This window comes from Chaetodon auriga, chromosome 14 (assembly GCF_051107435.1).
Source record: "Chaetodon auriga isolate fChaAug3 chromosome 14, fChaAug3.hap1, whole genome shotgun sequence".
Taxonomy (NCBI): domain Eukaryota; kingdom Metazoa; phylum Chordata; class Actinopteri; order Chaetodontiformes; family Chaetodontidae; genus Chaetodon; species Chaetodon auriga.
This window is the reverse complement of record NC_135087.1, coordinates 10,135,670-10,159,127: the sequence shown is the minus strand read 5'-3', so window position 1 is coordinate 10,159,127 and position 23,458 is coordinate 10,135,670. Positions and strand designations below refer to the sequence as shown.

The 23,458-nt window shown below is 43.6% G+C and overlaps 1 protein-coding gene across 1 annotated transcript in view; it reads left to right on the top strand.

The window, feature by feature from the left end:
• Positions 1 to 23,458, top strand: part of luzp1 (leucine zipper protein 1) — a 45,863-nt gene that overhangs the window by 5,750 nt on the left and 16,655 nt on the right. The window contains exon 2 of the mRNA XM_076748302.1: positions 12,871 to 12,929. The gene's annotated coding sequence lies outside the window, so the exon portion shown is untranslated. The remainder of the gene's footprint in view (positions 1 to 12,870; positions 12,930 to 23,458) is intronic.

The window sequence follows — 23,458 nt, the reverse complement described above, 5'->3', positions numbered from 1 at the left end:
GCCTTCTGGATACATATAGTAAGTTTATTTGTGTCACAATGTTCAGCCACATTGCGAGATTGTGTAATCCTGTCTCCTGGTGCACCAGTCAGCCAAGCTGTCATCTCTGGTATTCACGGACCTGTAAAAGATTTTATTGAGTTTCTGCATGGTTATCATATCTGTCCCCTGACCAGGTTTTATAGCCACCTATTGGAATGTTGTCGAGCCTTTAAATGATCAACTTCGTACGCTCGGCACAGACGTTTGGTCGGAGCCGAACTCTGAGGTTCATAGATCGTTTGGATCGAAGGTCTGCCACTGACATTAATGTGTCATCAAGTTTGAGGAAAAACGTGTCTCTTTGAAACATTTACCGAAACTGAACTCACACGTGCTGCCGGGTGCTCTGAATGACACATTTCCATTTCCTCGTATTCTTTTATGCGTGACAAACCGGGCAGCCTGTCAGCTCAGCAGTGTTGGCAGGTTGTCATTGCCTTTCCTTTTGTCATTATGAAGAAATCCTCACAGCTCAGTGGAAGAGCTATAAATGTACTTTCCTAATTATGTTTGTAAATCCTCTTGCTCTATATGTAGCCGCAGGTTTACCATGCCACGAGGATAGCATGACAGCATATAGCCATTTGTCGCTAAATTTACATTATGGTATGTCAACTGAGCAGTTAAAAACTGTAAAACCTTTAGTTAAACTACAACCCACATTCCAAAATAGTGAGGCCACTGTGTAAAACACAGATAAAAACAGAATGCAACCATTTACAAATGAAGTGTTTACTGACAGCAGTTTTACAAAGTGTTCCTGTGTCCATGCAGTAATCTCCTTCATACAATCATGTGTTCACAAAGTGGTGAACCTCTCTCCATCCTCACTTGTGAACGACTGAGCCTTTCCAGGATGCCCCTTTCATACCCAATCATGATACTATCACCTGTTACCAATGAACCTGTTTACCTGAGGAATGTTCCAAACAGGTGTTTTCCACAACTTTCCCAGTCTTCTGTTGCTCCTGTCCCAACTTGTCTGAAATGAGTTGCTGCATCAAATTCAGAAATCAATGAAGCTGATGAGGTAAAACATGAAAAATATTGCCTTTGTACTGTTTTCGTTTGAGTACGTGTCAAAGTGGATCAGCGAGTTATCACATTCCATTTTATTTATGTTTTACACAGCCTCCTAACTTTTTTTGGAATCAGGGTTGTGAGCAAAAACATGTGGCTGCTGGAACACAAAACCTGGAGCTTTAACCGAATCTTGATAACAAATTCAGTTCTGGGCATCTTTTTATGTCGGATTATGAAACTGGCTCAGACACTAACTGCACACAGTCTAAAGGCTGAAACAGATGTCTTCACTGTCTATCACTGCTCCTCAGGAATTATCTATTGGTTGTAACGCAGACCTGTACCAGACTTCCAAACTGCCTTCGAACACCATATTTCAGGAATTTAAATTTATGAACACCCATCAGTCTCATGCAGCCCCCAGAACCAGGCAGCTGCCCTGCTGCTGACCATGTGATGGTGAAAAGCTCGTCATCTGGGCCTCATTTTGGATTCCCAACTGTCCACCATTTCTTAATCACACGGGAGCAGATACGGACATAGTTAGCACTGAGTCCGTAGATGCTATGATTTATAATTTGTTGTGCTTTTAATCATTTACATATTATTGCCATTTTTCTGCTTTGTCACTGTTTCCACTTCCATAGGCTTGACCTTGAGTCCAAGTTAGAGATAAGTGTGAATCAATCACTTTAGTCTTTAGATGTAACTCCTCAGGTTTCTCATGTGAGTCATCTTTTGAAGTCTCATGTCTGTTGCTAACAACAACATTATCTATCACGGATGCAACCTCATTGCAGCTTATCAAAGGCTTGAACGTTGTTGATAACCTGTTACAGCACAGTGGATTTCTATGGGATTTAGATTTGTACATGTGAATACTTTGTGCTTTCTTTCAAGCTGTCTCTTTCTCTCACTCCCCCTGCCCTCAGTGCTGAGTGCCAGTTTATTTAGCAAAACCTGCCTGCCAAGAATGTGTTTGTGGCTGTTAGATATACCCTGATAGCTGCAGGTGATAAGTCCTCTAATGTTTAATCGGCGGCTTGGCCAGGCCAGCTGCCCCACATGGCTGGAGTTTGGACCACGTTGACTAATAATGTGGGTCACTCTGCTACTGTGTTTGTGTTTAACATGCTGTCAGGTTGACCCGAAACACAAGTTTCCTCTTGGTTTGGGGATTTTCATTCTTTCCAACTAGTTCCTGTGTGGGATTTAGGTTTCTGTCGGACATTTCAGCCTTCAATAAGTTGTTTTACAGAAGGTTCCCAGTGCGCCTGTTTTGTTCCTACACTGTACAGGCTCCTCAAAAATGGCTACCTTACCGATCCTGGAAGAAAAGAGGAAAGAAGTGCAAAGGAAACAGACTTCAAAAGCACGTAGGAGGCACAGCAAGGCAGAGAGAGGGAGGGAGTGGAGAAAGGGACGGAGATGTTTTAACGGGGGGAGAGCTAAAGTTAAGACATTTCTTGTAAATTCCTCAGCCACACTGTTATTTTTTTAGGTGTTCTCCTCTTCAACAGGCCAAAATTTCGCCTCTCTCCTTCCGATTGTTATCTTGTCTCGCTCTCCCTCTCATTTTGCCTTGCTAAAGAGGAGAACCCCCCCCCCACCCCCCACCCCCTTTTCCTGTCTCTCCCCCTTCTCCCGCCTGGTCCAGGAGTATTTTTGGAAGTTAATGAAAAGAGAAATCTGAACCGCTTACCCTTAAAAGGCATGTCTGGGTCAGCTGGGTGGAAACTTGTGTGTTATTAATGTCCTTAACATTTTCTATGTGAGTGGGTCATCTGTGATTGTAAGCATGCGTGTGTTCGGTGCCGCGTACAGCGCAGGAATGCTGTGGGTTGGGGGACTAGAAGGGAAGGAGGGTGGGCTAGCGAGCAGACCTACGTCTTCAGGAAAGGAGGGGGGTCAGTGGCATATTTGGCATATTTCAGGAGCCATTCCAGTCTGGTTCAAGATGCATTCTTCTTCCTAGAGATCTGGCCGAGCAGCCAGACAGACAGTGATCAAGGGAGAAGAAGGAAGGTGAACATCACGCTCTACTTCCTATCAGTCTTGTGATGCTGGTGGTTGAGGATGGCACAGACTCTGAATACCTCGCTTTGATGTAGCAAAAGCTTTAAGAAAAAAGTACTACCTCATGCCACCTACATACTGACACAGATGTCTAACTCCCCCTCCAAGTCTACAACCTCAATAGTATCCTTAAAAGGCTAAATGTTGAACCAAAGTCCTTCACCCAGCAGCAGGGTTTGTATGTCTTGGGTACCATCACTACAATTTAATGAGTGTTTATATGCTGAAAGCTGTAATATGTCTCTTTCAACCTCTCTTCCGTAGCATTATAGTTAGAGCTTCTGTCCCCTAGAATTTATGATGTTTTTTAGCCTGTTATTTGCAGTGGGACGGCTACTGACTGACGTGACAGTGGTTGGCAGGAGTTCACTGTGGAAGCACCAGTCCAGTGCTGAGCAGAGGTCGGGTTCACCGTGAGGTCTCAAGTCTGTGTTGAGGGCTGCTTGGAGGAGAGTGTACAGATCTATTCCTGACCGGAAAACTTCTATGTTTAATTCTTCATCTCTGAAACGTCTACTTTTCGTTTTATACAATCATGGCTTGGTAATTTTGTATATTGAAGATAGTTATTACTGAGGCTCAAAGCAGAATGACGCTAAACTAACCTGATAGAGCAGCAAGCAATTGAAATATCAAACACTTTGGTGGGTGTTTACTGTCCTGACTCTGGTGCTGCTGTTTCTGGGTGAGGCCCAGAGAGACACCATCAAATGTGCCTGCTGTCCGTCATGCTTTGATGCGTCTGATGTCTCTTATGTTTTGATCTCAGTACGAAAATGTGGATTAGGGAACCACCTCAAATGTGGCAAATTAAAGGAAAACCGAGTGCAGAACAAAGGATGTGCAGAATGAAGGGTTTGACGCATGTGGAAATGATGTCAGTCTCCAAAATGCCACCCAGCTGAACACCTTCGGTCGATCTTGGGCCAATAAGTTAAACAGAACTCTCCACCACCGTCATCAAAACACCAAACGAGGGAAAATCTTTTGGAAGAGTGCTGCTCATCCCTCAAGTACAGCTGCGTAGACGCAATGCCAAGGAGCACTGAAGCTGTTGTGGCTGCTTGTGGTGGCCCAACACCTTACTTAGACACTTTATGTCAGTTTTCCCTTTAATTTGTCACCTATTTGTACTCAGTGTCACAAATAGACGTTAACCGCTGGAATGAACATAACATAAAATCCATGTTCCTGGCCACCTATTTGAGATGTTTGAGAGGGAAACAGTTTGTCTTTTGAAGGCAGAGAAATTAGCGTATCATTTATTCCCTGAACATGAATATGTAAGACTGTGGAGTGAAGCACTTCCTTCTCCATTGAAAGTTTTGTTGGCTTATTTTGCATTTCTGCTTTATTTACATAATGGAGAGAGACGGGAAAGGCAGGGGGTGACATGCAGCGAACGGCCCAGGCTGGGATCGAACGACTCAGCCTTAATGCAGCTTCCAGAGTATCCAGGCAACCAGCAGAGACTCCAGGAAGTTACTGTTCCCGACAAAGAAATAGTCACACACACAACATACCGTACATACACATTTTCAACCGAGGAACAGACTGAGAAGAGGAAGAGAAAGACGGACTTTGGACTTTGGACTCGTGACGCTTGAGTCAACATCTTCAAAAGTGTCATTCATAAATTAATTTTGTTCTACAGTGCAGCCGTGTGGGTGTGGATGTTTGCTCATTTGATCATGAGACTCCTGGGTTTGGATCCTCACATGCTCTTCCTCTGCAAATGATCTGTCTAGTGATGCTCTTGTACCTCTGCCGCTCTCACTCTCACGCACTCTCACACACTCCTGTCTGACCTACTGTAATCCTTGGATCTACAGGGTGGCTCTCAAAATAAAATTCCTCCCGCAGATTATTTTTCTTGTGATCAGAAAATACACATGTTCTCAGAGAGAGGAATGCTCAGACGCCATGGCGACCTGGCTCATTTCCCCCCATCTGTTTCCCTCGTCCTCGCCTGTTTTGCCTTCTGTCCTCCGTTTCTGCTTTCAGATGTACTCTGCGGGATTTTCCTAAAACACAATGTATGGACTCATACGAAAGCAATCCTGCTCAGTCATCACTTGTGACCCCGTGTGTCTTGCAGTGTATTTATCTGCCTGTATTCTCTCATTTTGCTGTGTTTAGGACGTGTGGGTGTGTAGGGTGACACTGTAATCTGTGTTTGAAGTGTCTGTGTGTGGACACTCTGCAAAGTCTGGATGTTAATAACAATTAGTTACTGTTGCTGTTAGCTTGTTGACTTCACTGATGTCTGTAACTCAGCAGATGACCAGGCATTGTAATCACCATATCATCATGACAGGTGATTAGTGTCTATGTGGCTGTTAGCGAGCTCGAGTGCAGACAGGCAGACTCGCTAATTAGAGCCAGTAATCCAACTATTAGCATAGCTGTCACTTCATATGCACAAACAATGCCATTAGCGCATGATAAACACGTTATTTGATGAAATATTTGCGACAGACCTCATCACTCATGGCCTCGCTGTGTGTGATGCTGCAGGTGGTGCACTGGGCTGTGTGTGTGTTCTGGTTAGGGGGCTCCTGGTGGTGTTGGTCCAGGGACGACAGGCCAAGTTTGAATGCTGTGTAACCAACAGTTCCTGCATAGTAGACCTTTAACTGTATTTTTCTGTTCCTCGACTCCCTGAGTTTGTAGACTCTTCTACAGTCATTTGGTAAATGTGATGAACTTTAAACAAGTTGTCACAACTTCTTTCAGTATATGACCTTCATCCAAGTTTTCCCTTATTTTCTGTATGACTTTTGTTTTCACCTCGTTTAATACCCTAATGGTGAGGTGTTTTTCATCTTCCCCGCAGACATCCCTCCCTCTGTTCATCCATCCATCCATCCATGTATTAGCAAGTCTGGTTTTAGGAGCTTTCATCATTGTGGTGCTGATGCATGCAGACCCCGACTGCTGGGCTATTTTCAGCCTCTCTTTCCCCTCCTCTGTACCCCCCCCCCCCCCCCCCCCCCTTCCCTGCTTTGGTTTTATTTTGGAGGAGATCTCTGCACTGCTGCCTTTTGTAAAGGGCAGCTGAGGGCTGGGTTGGCTGGTTTTCCCCTAAATGCCAACATTGCTTTTGGAGCTCCTTCTCATGCTAGCTGTCCCAACCAGGGGAAGTGAAGCAGCACAATGCGAGCCATGGCGAGGCCATAAAATAGACTGACTAAAGTGCAGCTTTTACTTCAAGAGACCAACCCTTTCATGTCCAAGGCTGAGTTGAGCTGCATCTAACATGATGATTGGTTGTTTTTCAGTTCAGTTTAGAGTGAAAAAATACCCTAAAGGTGATGTCTGGAACTGACAACTAATTAACTAGCTCATTATCCATTAATCGGCCAATTATTGTCTCAATTAATCAAGCATTTGGTTCATAAAAAATAAGAAAACAATAAAAATGTTTGCCCCAGACATGCTGAAATTTCTTGTTTTGTCCAGCAAAAACCCCATAGTATTCAATTTATTACAATGCAAAAGCAAGAAAAAGAGAAAACTAGCATTTGAGAACCTGTAAACAATTTTTTTCTACCTTCAACCTATTGATTAATTGGCCAATCGTTTCAGTACGCTGGCTCAGTCTGAACTACTCTGAGTCACTGGAACATCTGTGTGTTAACCATAACACACTGAATCGCTGGCAGTGATAACACACATGCTGCACTCTCCCATTTGCTCGGAGCGAAGCAGAAAAACACACACAGCATCTCAGACTGTGAGCGAGTCATCGGCTCCCCCCTGGTGGTCCCTTCATCTGCCCCATTAGTCCTTTCTCTTCCCCTCTCTGTGCGTCACTACGAGTCCGCTAACATTTGGACAACTGCGTAACAAAAGACACCCTTCAACCAAAATGTAATTATTTTCCTGCTTTCTTTTCTGTTGTGATTGTTTAATTGCGCTCACTCTTGGATAACACATTTTAAACTGCACTGCACGTCTGGCTCACCCACAGTTAGGTAGTGTGTTTGTGTGGGTATGTATGTGGACACATTCGGACACAGGAGCCCCACAGGAATCTCGTAACACTCCAGAGTCCCTGAGTGGCTCATTTGTGCACTGTGGAACATTGTGGAATACCAGGCATATTTTATGATCCAACCTTTAGCCGGCTCCCTCTCCTTCTCCCATCGTCAGGGTTTATTTGTGAACCTAAGCCGGTCTGGCCTTCCAGGGCCCCCGCCCTCCTCTCTGCTTCTCCCTTCAGCAGAACATTTAAACATTTTAGGCGTTAAGGAGATGCATTTTTTATGTACAGTGGGTGTTGGGCACAGTATGCTGCTGAGGAATGAACTTTACACCATGGGATGGTTTACACAGCAATGGTTTGTTACCCCGTGAGAAGTTTAGGTCTCTATGTGGGTAGTATGTACATGTGTATACCCTCCTCTTGTGGCCTTGGCACCACATGTGGTGGCGTGTTTTGACTGCCAGGCCAAACAAAGGTACAGCAGAGCTCGATGCCCATGCAAAGAATGACTCTCGCCCACCCACTTGGACAAACTTGCTGTAGTTTTTACCTCCTTGTTTTCACCCCCTGGTCATACATTTTTTTCCTTCTCTGTGTCTAAACCTCCTCAAATCTTTCCCATTCCTGTTGCCTCTTGCCATTGCCACTCGTCTTAAACACTCGCAGCCCTCTCCCTCATTCCATCCCTTTCTCTGCCTCCCTCCACCTCTGTCTCTCTGTAGGTGTGGACCGCACAGAAGAATGCAGTTAAATTAGTGCTTTATCTCTCCTGCCAGCCAGCTGCATCTGCACTTCTAGCCATGCCAAGCATTTGAGACACAATTGACCTTAAAAGGAAACAATAGCGGCCTATCAATTCTGCTCTGCCAGTCAAGGAATGGCTGGCTGCTGCATGGGCAGGGTCCAGCTTGCACGCACAACACAAACTGAACTTTGTAACTGCAGGGAAATGAGAGAGTTAGCTTGTCTTCTGATTTTATAGGTGTGTACTGTCTGTACAGGGCTGTAACCAGGATTTTAGAAATACCAGGGCCATAAGTCTGAGTCCCACTAATGCAACCACACCCCCCTCATAAGATTTTAACCAGGTAACTTAGTTTTATGTCCATCTACACGGAATATAAAATTAAAGAAATACAAAATTCTTTCATTTATGTTTTGGCCTGAAGGCAGTCAGATGTAGATATAAGAAGATACTGAAAGTAACAAAGAGTGACTTTTCACATGCTGAATGTAACCTCCCTCCCCAGCTCCATAAAACCCACAAATTATGATCCAACCTTCAGCCGGCTCCCTCTTTTTCCTCACAGCGTCTGGCTTTATTTGTGAATGTAACCTCCTCCTCCAGCTCCATAAAACTCCCAAATTCACCAAAAACATGCACATGACATCTGTGTCCTCAAAGTGTGTGTGTGTGTGTGTGTGTGTGTGTGTGTGTGTGTGTTGACAGAAAAAAACACAAACTGTGTGTGAGTTACTTCAAATCCGACCCGTGCAACACAGTAAATCTTAAATGGAAGTGACAAGGATTCGTCGCTCCAGCTTATCACACTTTGTCTTATGTCATAGTAAACTGAATATCTCTGGGTTTTGGACCGTTGGTTGGAAAAAACAAACTGAAGACATCACTTTGGGCTTTGGGAAGCTATGATGGGTATTTTTCAGCACTTTCAGACAAAACAGAGTCAGACTAGTCAGAAATTAAAGTATTTATTAGTTGCAGCCCTAAGTTGAGAGACAGTGTAAAATGCTTTTAATTCCCATTTGTTGGATGTCTTTGGCAGGGAGGTCTAAGTCTTCTGTAGTCCTCATTTTACCCAGTTCACGTCAGGAGGACCTTGTGTGACATTGCTAGTTGTCATATTACTGTTGTATAAATGAAAAATGGCTGACACTGATCTGTGTAGTCAGCAGTAGTGAGTGCGTGAAAGCCTCAGCTGTTGTTTGTGGAGCAGGGAGAGCTGTAAGTCATTAGCTATTAGGACAGGTTCTGCAGGTTCACGGTGAAGTTAAATAGGTGGATGGTTTCCAATCTGACAGCTCATCAGCTTGTAGACGAACTTCTTACCCCACCTTGCTGCTCAGATGGAATGTAAATAGCATCAGGAGGAATGCTGTTCATAATCTTCACTGGCAGCGAGAGAATGATCGATCTCTCGCTCGGGTCGTCTCTGGTGTTCCCTCCTCCTTTCTTTTGTTTGCTCCTTCTGTCGGCTACTTTCTGGACCTCTGCTTCCCGTCTCTCCCCATCTTACTCCTTGCTGTGTATCTGCTCACTCGTTCTGCCTCTCTTTCCCGTGTCCCTCTCTCTCTCTAGGCATCCTGTTCACTGTGTTTGATTTGGGCATTCCTTTCCTCCCTGAGCAGACAAAACAACGCCAGACCTCTCTGAACTGCAACCCCCAGTGTGTGCGCACATACACACACACACACACACACATACACTCTCCCTTCTGCTAATCACACACAGGAAATGGGCTCCCATGCAAACGAGGCCCGCCTGGCCAGTGGAACCCAGGATGGAGTTTCAGGCCTTGAAACGTTCTCCAGTGGAGGAAATTGAACATGATCTCTCTCCTTCCCCTTCTTTCATTCTCCCTCGTTTCCTCTCTTGTTTTACCCGACATGGTTCCTCTGCCCCTTTTTCTCTTCACACTCTTTTTTTTGACCACGCTGCATTTGAATGCATCCATTTTGCCATGGAACATTGCCATTTAGACCAACCACTGCACACATACAGTGTCTCCTCCTTGGAAGCGTTGGTTACCAGTAAGATCAATGTTAGGTTCAAGTGTCTTTGCCAAATTGGACTGTGTTTGTATGTGGGTGTATGTAGCCTCACATGTACTGTATTGTGTTGAAAGTGTCAGCCTAAGTGCTTAAAAGCCTACAGTACACTGATAACTAATCAACAGCCTTGCATTATAAGTGTGATAAACCATAAGCACACAATAAAATGCTGATGTAGAAAGCAAAGGGAGGACTTTCTGTTTTCTTTAGCAGGGTGTGTAATTCAGGGACATCGTGTTGCTTTGTAATATTAACACACTGACTTGACAGACTGGACAAAACAATCGATAAACATGCAGGAACTTATCTTGGTGACATCGGTGCAGGCGCGCTCTAACAGATCGTACAGGAACGGCCAGCTTCCTCATTTAAAGCATGCCGAGGTGTTTGTTGTGAGAAAGGACAGAACGCAAAGGATATTTTAGTTAAAATGGTCAAAACAAAACAAGTACAACCAGAAGAGTCGTGAAAGAAAACTCTGGATTATATCTGGTCTGGAACCAAAAATGCACTTAGAAGCTCTTCACAGAATACCAGTTTATTGAATCTTAAAATTATTAAATGTTGCTGCGTTTCACTGCGAGTAAAAAGGATGCATACATGTCTGTATCTGTATATGTATCAAAGTACACAAGTTCAAATTCAGCATAAACAAATCCGGATCTAAATATCAGGGCTGCACAATTAGTCGCTGTAATTGTTTATCTGTATACATCGTCAGTATATAAGTTCAGTTGAATCATATTATGATGCTCTTCATAAATGCACGTTCTCCAAATGATTCTGACAAGATTCTGTTTGTTTGTCGAGTTTGGATAATGATTTCAACCACTGTACAAGTTTGTAAATTCTGTTACTGACACATAACTGTATGTAAAGTGGATACAGTGTGCTGGAAGTGACACTTGCTTTTGGAAAAAAAAAAAGTGTGAACGGAGCTGACGGCTGTATTTTCAGAGACAGACCCTGGAGGAAGTGCCACCTCACACTGTTTCACTTTATTCTGCTGAGTAACTTAATGAATCCTCCCCAACCTGACATGCTGTGTGCGTGAGTGGGAGCGAGGGATGAGAAGGAGGCAGCTGTTTTCTGTTTCGTTTGGTTACGGGTTGGCTAACTGTCTGAATGAATAGCTCCAACCCCCCCTCTACACACACACACACACACACACACACACACACCAAGAACACATACAAACACAGACAAACATGTGGTCTCTGGTCACCAGGATATTTGGGGTCTTCTGGATCGCTAAGAATGTGTTGAATCTCATTTGTAAAATCACATATTTTAATTGAAAGGCGTGTTTATCGATCACACAGCGCACTAATGAAAGCTGGCTTTGCACGCAGCAGAACTGCACGTTTGCTTTAGTGAAGTGTAAAAGCGTCGTCGTGTAGTGTGAGAATGTCAGATGATTCAGCAAAAACCTGTTTGCTGCCGCTGCCCTCATGAATTTAACATGACAGAGCTGAGTGCAGAGCAGCAGTGTTGTCTCCGTCCTGGTAAGAAAAGATGTGTAGGATGAAACGGAGAGGGGAGTTCAGAGTGGCAGGAGCAACCAAAAGACTGATTCTCTGTGTCCATCAGTGGCTGCTTACATGATCGAAGTGTATTTGAACACATCACTCGCCTCTGCTTTAGCTTAAGTCAAGAGAGAACCCTCTTTCCCAACAGTTCACAGACGACTGGAGTCTTTATTTCTAAAATCCAGTGCTTCCAGTTGCTCAAATGTGAAGATTTGGAGATTTTCTTCATCTTTTGTGGCGGCAAACTGAAGCTCTTTAGGTTTTGGACTGTAAACAATCAATTTGAAGGTCAAAGAGGCCGAAAACACGTGACGTCTGAAGAAATGTGCTGACAACACATCATTAACATGTTGTCAGGACACTGCAAGCTTGTTGTTAACGCATGGAAATTTGATGCATTTTCTGCTTTTTCTGACAAAGTTACTGACTAAGCAATTCATTGCAATTCATCAAATCAATGATCATGAAAATAAGCTGCAGCTTCACATGCTTTCATGCCAGTTTTTATTGTCTCTTTGTGTACCATTTCCTCTTCCTCTTCCTTGTTACAGGAAAAGGTCTAATGTACAGGTGTCGAAACAGTTTCAACTCAAGGCCGACTTGCTGGCTCGCTTTTAAGCATCTGTCACGGTCTTCATCAGTGGTAGACTGAGTTTTGTCATGAAACTGTAGATGCTGGGACTTTCCACCAGTCTGAGCACCTCTTGGCATAAAAGATGAGCTTGGTACTTCATTCCTTAACGTCTGCTGTATGTTTTCTGTACCAGAGTGTCCTGTTGCTGCTTACAGTTCACAGGAATGTTCCCTTTCTCCTTCAGCCCCCTCCTCCTCCTCCTCCTCTTCATTTTCCCCCCTCCCTTCACTTCCCTCATCCTTTAAATTCGGTCCAGACTCCAGTCTTAAATCTGGATTCTCTGTGCTTAACCAAACATATGGAATGCTACTGTAGTGGAATGCTCCAAGTCTGGGTTGTTTTCTGTGTGTGTGTGTGTGTGTGTGTGTGTGTGTGTGTGTGTGTGTGTGTGTGTGTGTTTTGAAGCAGATGAGAGCTTCTAAGATGATGATGATTACGATAATGGTGCGTGTGTGTTTGTGTGTGTACCAGTGCCTCTCCAGAGAACTGAATAGGGCCTTCTGTTGTCGTGGCCAAACGCTGCTTGTCTGCTCATGCATGAGTCTATTGCAAAGCCTCCGAATGTGTCCCATATCTGAGCAGTTAGCTCATTCTTAGCCCGTTAGCTTGACTGTGAACCATCTCCCCTACAGTGAGTGCATTGTCAGACTGGTCACAGGCTCTGGGCTTTGCCAACTGCCAAACATAACAATGGTGAAAGATGTCATGTGTGTGTGTCTTGATATTATGATGACCAGTCAGTCCACATTTGCTAACCTCATGCCCTGCTTGTGTGTTTCTCGCCACAGGATGGAGACTTTGGGAAGAGGAGCTTAAGGTGCCGCACACAAAAGGATGAATCTGAAATGTAAGTTGTGTTGAATAATGTTCATTTATTTCAGCTTTTTCCTGTTTCTGCATCTATTCAGGGTGTCTCTGGGTCACTGAAAGACCGTCATCTAATTTAATTTGAATAAAAGACCTTTGAATAAATGCTAAATTAAATTGTCCAGTAAATCCAGTGCAGTCTATGAGCTTTACTCAACACGATTGGTATGTAATTGGTATGGTAGGTTTGGTTGGTTATGAAATATTCCCTCCAAGTGTGTGTGTGTGTGTGTGTGTGTGTTGTAAGTGTGGAGGTGGAGCCGAGAGATGATTAGCTTAGTTTAACATAAAAGCTGGAAGCAGGGGGAAACGGTTAGCCTGGCATTTACCAGAGTTCAAAAATACGCCTACCAGCTCCTCTAAAGCTCACACGTTGTATCTTGTTTGTTTAATCTGTACAAACGACTAAATCTCAGCGGTGCTTCTGTACAGCGCATTTCCAGTTATACCGCTGCTTGTCTGGCAACTTTGATATGACAAGACTCCGGGAAGTCGTTGTGCCCGGCTGTTGTTCGCCAAGAAATAGTTACGGTACGCGATTCCTCCTTTGACCTCAAAATGTTTTTTGCAAGTATTTATTTATTCATTTATTTTAGTTTCGCTTCAGCAATAGTCAGGCCGGCTGTTTCCCTGTGCTTCCAGCAGCAGGGGGAAAAAAATTGTGTAATGCTAATCTAAGCTTCAGAGTGGCGTAATCAATTTCCCAAAATGTTGACCTATTCCTAATTATTATGTGTGTGTGTGTGTGTGTGTGTGTGTGTGTGTGTGTGTGTGTGTGTGTGTGTTCGCTTGCATCATGTCACCCAGTCAGTCACAGTATTGGTAACAGTCTGAATTTCAAATATTTTCCTCTGGCTTCTTCTCCTCCTCATCCTCCTCCTGCTTTGCCCACCTTTTCCTCCCTTCCTTCCCCCCCCCCGTTCCTCCTCCTCCTCCTCGCTCTCTTCCGCTCCTCATGTGCTCTTTGTGAGTCTGTTTCCTGTTGGGCACAAACGCCGGCGCCGCACTTCCTTCCCTGTAGCCTGAAGTCACACAGGAGTGGCACACACACATACATACATAGATACTGTACATGTTCTGTACCATATGGGCCAGTGCACTCGCCCTCATTCACACTGCTCTCAGGGACAAGCAGCTGCCGTTTGTGTTTGTGTCTGTGTTTGTGTTAGCAGGTCAAGTTAGTCAGCAGAGACAGTACATGTGTCACTGTCTTACTATGTCTACTGTGCTGTCTGCTCACATAACCGTTTAAGGTCAATATGTGGCTAAGGCGTGGTCTGTGCGTCTTCACAGAGCTGCATTTACATGCGTTTTCTCTTCCGGATGCTGGTTCACATCCTGCTTGAGCTGAATGCATCTGGAATAGTCCAGAGCTAACAAAGTCCACGAAAGCTGTCAATAAAACAGGAAATGGAGCTTCTCATGTCAGTGTCCTGCTGCTGAAGGCACCTCACACTTCTGTTTAGGTTCTCATAATAAAAGAGATGTCATTGACTCATAACTATGTAGCTTGAGCCAGGAGACAGTTAGCTTAGCTAAGCTTAGTGTAAAGAATGGCAGCAAGGGGAAACAGTGAGCCTGGCTTTGTCTGAAGGTTGTCTCAAGACCTGAAGGTGAAAAGTTTTAATAAGTGAGCGTAATTGCTGCTGCTTGGGAGATTAATTTATTTTTTTTATTTATGCTTGGATTGAGCCAGGCTAGCTGTTTTGCCGCTAACTGCTAAGCTAACTGTCTCCAGGCTGTAGCTTCATATTTAGCATACAGGCATCTAAGGTTGCAGTGTTATGAAATTATAATGGTATGGATAGCTCTCAGAAAAATATCATGGTTTCACATTATTACCATGTTGGTATATGGCAGTTATTATTAATACTGTTAGTATCAGTTACAGTGAGCCTTACAGGAAAAGGTAGGACAGGTGGGAACAGCTGTTTTTCCTGGTTGAAAAAATGCTTTATTATAATTTTGAAAGATATTGTAGCCTGACAGGTGAAACTTGACGTAACTTGATGTAGATAAGTAAGTGTACATGATATAACTGCTGATTTTCATACCATGGTGTATTGTGAAACCAGTGTAGTACTACAGCCCTGCAGGCATGAGAGTGGTATCAATCTTCTCATGTAACCCCTGGCAAGCAATAAGCATAATGTGAATAAGCATATTTACCAAAACGTCACACCTTTCTCAGTAAAGTGCAGTTATTCAAGAGCATTTTTAAATACTCTACTTGTTGTCTATTCACCTGTTTTGAATTTCACTCTTCATGCAAGTTGCCTTATTCTCCTATTCGCCTCACTTCCTGCACAGAAAAGGTCACTCTAAAGATATTTATTCATGTCAGAATCCATGGTGATTTTTACATTCAAGCGTCCTGTTATTTATTCAGATATTTAAGTGCGTAATGGCACCTTTGCATGCTTGATGTGACAAGTAACAAGCAGCTCAGCTCATGTGTTGTTTTTTCCTGTGTCTTAACATACATTTAGAGTAACTTCTTCTTCTTGACTTACATTGATAGGACACTCATGCCTCTATCTCTCCTCTGATGTACAGCGTCATCATTTTACCTCCCGTTACCTCTCCTCCTCCTCCTCTCCCCCCTCCCTCCCATCCTGTAGCCAGTGCTGCATTCCTGCTGCAGTAATCCACTCTGGCAGCTACCTGCTCTGCATTCTGTGCGGTCACTCCCCTCGTCTCGCTCTCACTCTCTCCTCGTTTGTTATTGCTTTCTCTACCTTTCTTTGCTTACCTCGCATTATTGCATGCATTTCGCTGTGCACATTTGCTTTGGCGAAGCTTTTCTGCTGCTCTCTCTCTCTCTCTCTCTCTCTTTCTCTCTCTCTCTCGCTCTCTCTCTCTCTCTCTCTCTCTCTCTCAAAGAGCCACTGAGGTCTCCATTCAGCTGCAGCAGGCAGCTAATGCCAAGGCTCAGGCTGATGAAGCACTGCTAAGCTCTGCCAACCAAGCTGTGTGTGTGTGTGTGTGTGTGTGTGTGTGTGTGTGTGTGTGTGTACGTGTGTGTGCTAGAATGGGAAAGCGGTGAATGAGCAGGATGTCAAGCAGCCAGGCAGAGGGTTGAAGGCCTGTACGTTTAAGAGCTATTGATGTATCTATGAACAGACAGTGTTTGTAGGCTGTCATCGTCAGCCATCGGGAGGACCGGCCTGCTAAAATGCCCAATCCATCATCACCAGAGAGGTGAGGTACAGTGGGAAGGACACGTGAATGCAGCAGGAAGGCAGGGGGAAATGAAGGGATTGCAGCATCAGAAATGGGGGTTGGGGTGATATTTAAAGGTAGAGGGTTACATGAAAAGAGGGTGACAGTGATAGACTGACAGAGACAGAAAAGAACGAATAGTAATGAGATTTTACCGGAGGAAATGGCAAAACACTGACCTTCCAGTTCAATTTCACAGTTATGTAATATCTTAGATTGTGATCATTGACCACGTAGGGTTTACTGTGCCTTTTTGCCACAGACTTTTGCTTGATTCAGGCCCTTCACGTTGCCGAACCCAGTCCATCTGGGATGAGTAAAGAACAGATGTGAGGTAGCATTTCACCATAAATCTCACCTCCCGACTCCAATAAGCCTGTTAATGCGTTTGTGCTCCCTGTGGCACCTGGTGTATAGTTGCATTTCTCAACATTTTCTGTGCATCTGCAGACCGTCTCTGCCAGCGATGCTTTGCAGACACAGTGCGTGGCTCTGTTTTCTTCTAATTGTAAATGAAGGGTTACATTTTGTCAGTGTTTGTTCAACAGAGTGTGACAGTAGTCTAACGTCAGGCGCTCGCTGTGTGTCTTTGCTAAGGCTGCGCAATCCTCACAATTTGTTAGAGTTTGTTAATTTGAGAGAAAAGCATTTTTTAGCATTTATGCTAGTCTTCTACCAGACTTAATTGATTTTTTTCAGGTTTTTGAGATCCTGCAAACTCCCAGAGACAAAATTATCTGTCCTTTTTCTGTTCTTATCACACTAACTCTCGCTCAACCTTTGTCTGTCTGCCTCGCCCTCGCACTGCCTGACTCATACTGATTCACACAGCCTCTTAGTTAGCCAGTGTTGACTCTGACAAGTGTCATCATGTTGTGATGTTTTCATGTTCTCTTATCAGTGTGAAACGGTGACACACACACACACACACATTCCTTCCCAAGCAGTTCATCATTGCACACAACTGCACATATCTGTGTGCACGCATTCAGTCATATAAAGTTTTTGCTGACGTCTGCTGATACCTGAGAGCACCAGAACAGCTGTTGAGCATTGCTTTAAATAGGTAGCTAGTGTTGGTCCTGACAGAAAGCGCTGTTAATGGGAGGTCAACGAGTTTCTGTACAGTTGAATTATTCCAAATGAAGCTAACCAGTCGAATAATCATCACAATGTTCGTCAGCAAGTGGAGCTTGTTAAGTCGTCATGGAATAATTGGTGTTCGCATTTCCTTTTTTTCTGAATGAGGACCTCTTATCCATGTTGGCTTAAAGTTTTTTTCATCCACATCAACCACCTGATCGGTGTTTTAGATTTGCTTTCTCGTCAGGATTTCTGTTGCCGTCATTTCCATTGTAGACACTGAGCTGTTGTGAAAAGGCCTCAGTGTCTTTGTCTCTCTTCTCTGATCATCCGGTCTAATCACAGCTCATGTTATTGGACGGACACTTCTCGTACTAGAGTCTTTTTGCCTATCACAACTGGGACTTCCTGCGATTTCAGTCCACAAGATCACACACACACATACACACAAACCCGTGCATAAATCAGTGAAGTTTACTGACCCTTAACAGCCGAAATTCTTGAAGTTTGAAGTTATTGGCTGTGACCAATCTTTATTAGTCTTGTTTCTGTGTGAAACATATATTTTCATCACAGCTGCTTTAATAAGATTTCATGCTTGCACGTGGCTTTTATGGACACATGACTTTTGCTCATTACTCACGGAGCATGGCCGATGCAGTGCATTTTTCCACTTATGTCCCTGTCTTGTTAGATACTGTGTGTTTAATCCCTAAATAACTAATTTGTTGGAGATTTTTTTTAACGTACTGATCATTAACATTTTATTGTCTCTCCCACGTTTGAAGTAACCATGTGTTTTTTGTTATCTGCACAACAACCATGCTATTTAGCATCAAAACTCCATCCTCATTTCCCACAATGCATCTCACCTCAGTTCAGTTTGCTTTAGCTGCAGCACAAAACAACACAATCTGCTCCCTTAATCAGGACCTCCTGTTTGCCCCCGCGTCTTGTAAGGAGTGTTTTGCATGTTTACAGTGTCAGCAACCTCTGACCCCGAACACAGAGGGCAGCAGGCAGAGGACATGCTGGAGTAGAGTTGGGAAATATTTCATGGAAACATGACGGCAAGTCACACGGGACATAAATCTGTGTGTTTACATCAATAACAAGTATTGCCAAACTTGTTTTTGTTCAAAGCACGTATGCACGTGATCCCTGCATGTATTCAGAAAGTATTGCATGTATTTAAATAAATATAATTTTCTTAAAATGCTATAAATTATAGCAGTTATGGGTTTAGACAGTCAGCCAATGGAGACTTTAGTAATGGTCTGAGAATGGACACATACAGTATTATTAGGCTGATATGTTTGAACTTGATGGCAGCTGATGTTGTGCCACATTGTCTGAGTGTGACAGTCCACAGCAACACTGTTAGAGAGCAGAGCACAAGTTTGAAGAGGTTAGGAGTAGGTTAATGACAACACCTCTCACACATCTGTAGCAAAACTCCTCAAGGGTCAAGAAGTTTTCAAGGGTCAAAAAGTTTGGACTGCGGGGACTTTCCAGTTTCTCACCTGGTAGAGCGCGTACCATGTATCAGGCTGACTTCTTCCCACTTATTGACACTAGAGCTCAAATGTTTAGCCAATTAATCAATCAGTCAGTTGACAGGAATCTGAGACAGTTACAGACAATAACTATTTTAATAAATGAGCCCCCCCCCGTTGCCTCCTTGCACTTTGGGAAACTAGGCTGCACATTTTCCATTATTTTATTTACATTATTAATTGATTAATCAAGACTGTACACAGTAATTGTTAATGAAAACAATTGTTGCAGCCCTCATTGACGCACAGGCCTGAGACCAGCAGCAATACACAGCACCCTGACAGAATGTAATTAAGACTGGGTCACGTCCTGGTTACTAGGAATGAATTGGATCCACAAAGAACTCTAATCTTTAGTGCCACCTGCCATGCCAATAACTTTATACACTACAAATGACCCTAACCCAATCCATCCATCCACCCATTCTTCCATCCAAGACACTGAATCCCTTCCTGCATGTCATATTCTGTGTTTCTATCATAACTGATTACATCCAAGTTAATGTAGATCTGCAGATCTGCCCCAGGACTAGCCAGCAACTGACTGGCCAGTATTTTCGGGTGCTGCTTTTTTAAACAGAGCATCTAATATCCCTCCCCTGCTCTGCTTCTTGGTCGCGGCAACAGCGACTGTTGCATGTAATCCTGTGTGTAGATATTTGATCAAGAACATGCTCCAATTTACTGTTGTGCCACCAAGCTGAGCCGAAAAGCTCTGAAGACTTTGAATTTGATTCAGCCTCTTCAAAGTTACATCTGCAATTAGGTCATAAACGGAGAAGCCTGAAATGTAGTGTATGTGTTCATCCATCATACTCTTGCATTAAAGCTGACAGGTCAGACGCTGTTAAACTCTCTCACCCTGCAAACCTTCTCTGGCATTTCTCTTCCCCTCCCCATATTCCCTTCTCTCATCTAATCATGCCCCCTCGCATTAAGCAGGGTGCTGGTTTTAAGCCCCAGCAACAGGACTCTTGATGTAGACAGACAGGGGAGGAGGGGAGGAGAGACCCAGAAAAGACTTTGGGTTACTGGGCTAAGACCGGAGAGAGGGCTGTTTCTTTCCAGTCTGGCTATCAAACTAAAACTGGCCGTGATGTTCACATAAATGTTTGTCAGGAGGAAAACCTTCAGCCCAGCTTCACACCAAGCTTTGCCTTTGACCTCGCTGACCTAGGGGTGTGTCAAGTTTGACCTTCTCTCACTTCCCTTTTTTTGGGATTTTGAAGAACAGCGTGTTGTGATTGAGATTACATGTCTCTGTGTTCAGACCATCTCTCCTTTTCTTTTGCATGCTGTTTATTATCCTGCACATCTACCATAGCTATGGTTGGTTGAGCACATTATCCATCTTCTTTGCAGCTTATCATATATGTGAGAACATTTCGGAACTCCTTTTATTGTCGATGGGGCTGCAGCGATGATTGTTATTATCAAATCATCGGGTCATTATTTTCACAATTAATTGATTAGTTGTCTTTAAAATGTCAGAAAACTGTGAAAAAAGCCCTTCACAATTTAAATTCTGACTGACACAGTTGTCCTCATAGGGTAAACCCTGTGGTATAGTCATCCAAAGACTTTTGAATAAATAGAAAGAATAGTTATTTTCACACACTATTGATACTTGGCTGCTATCAGTGTGTGGTTTGGCCAGACAGCAACTTTCTTGCCCAACAATAGACTTCTTTTCTTGCACTGCTGTCTTCTTTTTCCTCTATACTTCCTTGGCTGTCTCTAATTTTAGTTTTTGACTCCCTGCGAGAGTTCAGAACCATAAAGGGCGACTTAAATTGTAAAATTAGCTCAGACTGTTAACAAATGACAGGAAATCCAAGCTTAAATGAAGCTAAGTGTCCATGCTGAGCCTTTCCAGTCACTGGCTGCCAGGCCTTGGAGGAAAGACGCTCAAGTGTAATGGAGCAAAAGTGTAACGTAACAACTCAATTTTTATTTAGTTTTCAGTCTCTTTTTAAGTGAAGAAATCTGGCGGAAGAGAGGAAAAGAAAAAGGAAATAATGTCATTGAGGAATATCTTAACATTGAGTGATGCTGGCCTGACAAGTGGACAGCATCTGCTTTGTCGTTATAGTGTAATTGTGGTTTACTTGCATGTCTTCTCCCATGAACAAATCTATTTTTCTAGATTTCAGAGACAACGGTTTGTTCACCCACTGTTTGACCACACTTCAATACCAATGCTGTAAGTGGTCATTTCACCCAGGATCTTAAGGTATTCCCGTCCCAGTCCAGCTTGTTCTGATGAACCAGCTACATGACCCTTACTTCTTACCCATTTTCCTGCTGAAATACAACACAGCTTTTCTTTTTTACCATTTTTCCAGAAGCGGTGCAAAACTGAAAGGGTGAAAAAAAAAAAAAAAAAAAACGTAAAAAAAAAAAAAAAAAAAAAAGTAACATGACAGCACAGGAAACGACAAACCGAGCATTATGGGATGCCGGTTTTCTTTTTCTTGGAAAAACGGAAAAATGCAGGCCAAGCATCAGGTCTCCACCATCTTGTGGCTTCCAGTGCTGCGCCAGCATCCATCCACTGCAGTCGTCCCTCCACACACACACTCACTCACACACACACACACACACACTCACACACACACACACAAAGTATTTGTCACACATTCACATACGCAAACTGGCAATAACTGTCTACATGAAGATGTGGTTGAGGCATTTTGATTGGACTCGGGCCCTTTATTAACTACCGTTTATGAGGCAGAAGAGTTTCAAACCCGTAAGTTCCAACCTAACGTCAAGTGCAATAGAGAGGGGGATTTTTTTTTTCTTTCCTTCCTTCTCTCTTTCATGGAGAGAACAGAATGTACTGAAGGCAACAGGCAGGAAGAGAGTGGCTAAAGCCCTAATGATATGGTGTATGATTGTAACCTTGGTGTGTGTGTGTGTGTGTGTGTGTGTGTGTGTTGAGAGAGAGAGAGCAAGCAGAGTGGATGGACCTCTTCGACAAAGTTTTACTTCCAAGTCTGTTCGGTGTTGTTGGTCCAAGACAAAATGAAGCCCCCCTGGTTTTCTCTGTCTTTGTCCTTCCCGTCCTCTTGCATGCATCACTGTCTGGCTCTCCCATTGCATCTTTCCGTGCGTGTCAGTCCTCATTTTCCCGATTTTAGATGTGGAACACCTGGGCATGAAAGTTACTCACACACTCTCGCAAACTGACAAATTCATGTTTAGCAGGCGAGACGGGGTGTTACACATGCCAACATGCGCCACCTACAACAAAGGAAAGCAATAGCAGAACCACTTCGGACCTAGATGTGGCCCCCTAGAGGCAAAGAAAGTAATGGCTGCTGCTGTTTTTCCAGTATTCCACCAAATATGTTCCAATTAGCATAACCTATATGTTTAAAATGCTAAAAGTAAAACCTTCAATTCCAGTTGTAATGCATATCATTCTTTACCTGAAGATGGCACTTATTGGCATCTGCATTTTCAGGTGCAAACAATCTTGCTTTTGCTTCTTTTGCCGATAAGAAGTACTGGTTTGCCTGCAGCTCTGCAGCTGAATATGGATATGGATGTTATGTTTCAGGGCGGTATTTACCCAAAAAGGGGCCCCAAAGGAAAATTACCTGCGGGCTCCTATTGAACCTCCCTTTTCTCCGACTGCGTATTGTATGTATTAGTTGGTAATTAGTATTTGACTTTGTTGTAACTTAAGCACACATGTGTTAAGTTAAATGTACCTTGTAAGCACAATTGATACTAAAATAATAAAGGCCCTAAAAGTGGATTTTAATTGAATTGGTTATAATGCAGGCATTGCCTTAAGGAACCTATTATTTCAGTTTTAATGTGCTTTAGTGGAGCATACAGTAATTAACTTACTACACTGTAATTGCCACATTCTGAATCTGGAGCCATTGGCACCCCCGAGGGTTGGTGGCCCCAAGGCAGTTGCCTGATTTTGCTAAATGAATGTCCTTATGCTACTTTCTCATCGTCCTGACTCATTTTTCTTCTTCTGCTACCACTATTGTTTCTGGATCTACAGTACTTTGCTTTGTTCACCCTCCTCCTCGTTCAGTTCGCCCCCACACCGTCTTCACAGTCCAATCACAGAGCCTCGTAGACTTATTCAGGTGGAGGTCACCTCAAGCTAACTGTAGTCTGGCTGCCTGCACACTTGCTGCCAATCAACAGTCTCAATGCACTGCTTCTCATAATAACAGCAGTAGGAGTGCAGAAGTGAGTGAAAGGACAAGTAGGCAACTTCCTGTCCAGATTTCAGGAAGTGGAAGGTGCCAGAGTCATACAGTGCAGTCAGCCAGGACCTGGGTTAAACTGTTTTCAGTGCTGTCTTTAATTTATATTGGCTTGTGAGTTTTGTTAGAGATGCTGTAAAAGCTTAGATGATAGCCTGCTGGGATCAGATAGTCACAATATTCACACAGGTTTGCCACACAGTCAGGACAGTACAACCATGGCAAAGACAATCACAGGAAACTGTTAAGAAAGCAATCACTGGAATTTCTTTCACTGAAATCAAATCTGGATGCTGGAAATTATCGTGATCCATCTGATGCTCAAGACAGATTAGAGCAACACTTTTATACTCTCCCTTGGCCCTGGCCATAAAACCCAGACAATGCCCTGGTTAGGAATGGGCTTGGGA